Genomic DNA, 3,703 nt, shown 5'->3' on the forward strand with positions numbered 1-3,703 from the left:
TTTATATTAATTTTTATGATAATTGAACTTCCATGAACACAAAATAGAAAGTTCTAGTCGAATCCATCCATCATGCAAAGTAATGTACGAGGGGTGTCAGAGTCCACAATTCTAAAAGTGAGACTACTTGAAAGTTTCCATGTGGTTATTTTTGCCAAAACCAATGCTTTTTTGATCGAATTAGAGTGTACTAAAGAGACTCTAGCATATTCAAACAATTAATTTGCTATCAGACCATCACTATTGCATTTATTTTCTTCCCATTTTTCTATTCACAAAAATAGTAAAAAACCCAACAAATTAAGTCTACACCAATCAAAATTTAGGAAATAGCACAACATAAATGATTTATTAAATCTAGCCTTTCCAAACCTTGCACTATTCATTAGTTTTTTGAAAAAATTAATGCGAAAGGGGGGCGCAAAAGAAAACATTAGTTCCCTACCTTATATAAGGCAGGGACTACCAAAAGGGATTTCTCATTTCTATACAATCCATTACTTCTTCATCAATATTTTCATCAATGAAATTTGAACATTGATGAAGCAAAAAGGGGTATATGAAACATGAAGTCTCATTAAAAAAGTGACCATACCAATGAAGCATGCAAATATGTTGGAGGTCCTACTAGAGATCAAATTAACTAAATAGGTGACCTGTTTGATGTGTCACTAGTCCCTCCAAAAAAATTATTGATGGAATATGAATATTGATAAGATTGAAAAATACTTGAACAAAACGTAAATCCCCATGTTGATGAAGTGGATTTATTACCTCATCAAAGGCCAATCACAAGAAATAAAGCATAAACTCAACTAAAAAGGGTTTGTATTGATAGAATGTATTATCTTCTATAAAAATACATTTTCAATGAAACATTAGCTTTGATGGAGTGTTAGAATGTTTGTTCAAGGCTAAATATTCCATTGAAAAGGGGATTTTCAAAGAGGTCACCAAGTACATTCATCAATGACTTTCTCAAAGAAGGAATATTGATGGTCCCATAAAATGTTTCATCAAAATTATGAAATTTCTTAAATTCCACAGTTCATGATGTCGATGGGGTCACATCGACACAAAGATTTTTAATATGTGCATTTATGACTGTTGTAGTAACTCCATCCTAGATAATGAAGAGATAAATTCACATGCTATAAACAATTATAAGCATAACTTAATGCCAATATAACAAGTACGTTCTTTGTGTCTTCATTGGTTTCATTTTGTTTATTCCCACAAAACCCTCAACTTTGAAAAGACCTAGGGTCAAGAAGGAAAAGAACCTCAAAAAATAGCTAGTAATGAAGAAAACAAACCCAAACATCATAGAAAGGAGGCAAGGATTTTAAACCAGGACTTTCTAGATCAACTTTCTAAACTGAGATAGCGATCAAAATAACATACACCTAGGGAGGAAGGGTTAGATAATAAATTCAAGGCCCTAAGTGATATATGGATGGTAGAGAGGGGATATGATATGTTCATGTTTCATTACAAGAGAAAGGATGGAGATAAATCCATCAGTAATCCTTGGTGGTTGAATTTGGGTAAATTGGTGGTCCCTGATGTATTTGTAAATGTAGATATGTTGAAAGAAACTATTGAAAGATATACTCTCGAACTCCATGCATGATGGAGAGGTTTTATCGCTTGAGAAATGGAAGAAAGAATTCACAAAAAACATGACACATGTATTTGGGGAAATAAAAGAGGATAATGATATAACATCACATTTGATGAGATATGTGATGAAGTATGAAACATTAATATTAATGTATACAAGGATCATGCAATGTGTAGAACATCAAGGGAAATTGAATTCGTTCCTTATGAGAAGCAATTAGTTTTAGTTAAAGTTATGTTTTGTAACTAAAAGATAGATTGACTTGTATCTTTTATATAAGGAAGACCATTTTATAAAAGGAGATCATGTGTAATTTTTTTTTATTAAATTAGTTCAACAAAAAAAAAATCTTTGTAATATAGATATCTTTCAGTGAAGAAAAATAATATTTTTTGTTTCCTATCAATTGTAGAAATTTGTATTTGTTACCAATTCTCAACTATAATTGCTTATAGTAAGTAATTGTTATCTTAAATTTGTATGTAAAGGTTTTATATAATATAATTGGAAGTTAGAAGAATATAGAGTATTTGATACAAAAGGTGGCTACTTGCATTTTATTCTGATTGGTCTTTCTAGGAGAGTTATATTCAATTAGATTAACTACAATTAGAGAATACATAATTGTAGGTTTGAAGGTTAGATAACTTACAAAATCACTAAGGGAGGGTTTTAAAATGGTCTTTCGAAGTTAAGTATAGGATCAAAGGAGGGATAATCAATCTCCCCCAAGAATGAATGAAACACTTAACACTCATCACATCTAGTTGATGCTTACAAAGGTGAAACAATTGAGCTTCCTACGAAGTCATCTATCCTAGTACTACTCTAATGTAAACACGTTTAACCATGGAGTTTCCTACAAGGTTAAGCCAACATTTCCTATAAATGGAAGTGATTCACAAGAACCTTTCTATCATGAGAATGAATGGAAAACTTACATTGATTGCATCTAGATGATGCTCGTGAAGCACCAAGCTTTTCCATAAGGTCACCCATCCTAGTACTACTCTAGCTCAAGTGTGATTAACCACATTTCCTCCAAGATTAAGCCCACTTTCCTTCTAGTGAGATCACTCATCCCAGTACTATTTCAACTCAAGCATGACTAACCACAAATTTTACTCCAAGGTCAAGCCCACCTTGAAGGAAACTTTGTGGTCAATCATGCTTGAGTTGGAATGTACTAGGATGGGTGATAGCTTAACTTTAGAGGAAAGTTTGTGGTCAACCATGCCTGAGCTGGAGTAGTATTGGGATGGATGACCTCAAGGGAAGTCCTGACACTTCACCCCTGTGAGCATCACCTAGACATAATGAGTGCTAAGTGTCTAGATTCATTCTCATGAGAGATGGGTTCTTGTGAACCACTCCTCGTGAAATATAGGTAAATGATTTTGACTCAAAAATGACAACCCTAATAGCAATATCACAACATTTCAAAATTATTTCACTCATCAAAATTCAAACAAAAGAAGTGCATTATTTTCCCCCAGTGCATTATTTAACATGAAATTACAAACAATCATCAAAACCTATATCTCTAGCCCACCAAAAATAGTTTAAACAATAAACTAAAATGTAAGCATAACCATTTAGACACTTCATTTTTTTTCCTCATCATTATATTTATAAAACTTAGGTTTTATTTTGTTGTTTAGCCAATATCCACTTATATACTACATATTTAACTTCAAATCTAAATAAATGTTAGTGGGCTTTTGGTCTACTGTTGAAGTTGAAAGGTTCTGAATGAGTCCACTAAAGATCAAGTCATAAGAAGATTGCATATTTGGAGAATGAAAAAAGCTTTGAAGAAGCAACTTTTTGCAAACCCTCACCCTTCATGATCTACAAATCAAAGCTGGGGAAAACATTGGAAAGATTCTTGTCCCAAGCAGTTTTGACTAGCGCCCACTTAGCATTAAGCAACCATATGAAAAGTATGAAGAAAAAAGCTAGGGAAAAGGGCAGTTCTGACCCTGATGCTACCATGGAAGGTATGTCAGCAATTCAGGAATTGGTGTTCGAGGAAACCCTAGAAATGGTGGTTTTTGAGAGCGCTCATAACCTAACAGT

The sequence above is a fragment of the Cupressus sempervirens genome, chromosome 6, assembly GCF_028749045.1.
Source record: "Cupressus sempervirens isolate cs-2001-9-10 chromosome 6, ASM2874904v1, whole genome shotgun sequence".
In the NCBI taxonomy this organism is placed as follows: domain Eukaryota; kingdom Viridiplantae; phylum Streptophyta; class Pinopsida; order Cupressales; family Cupressaceae; genus Cupressus; species Cupressus sempervirens.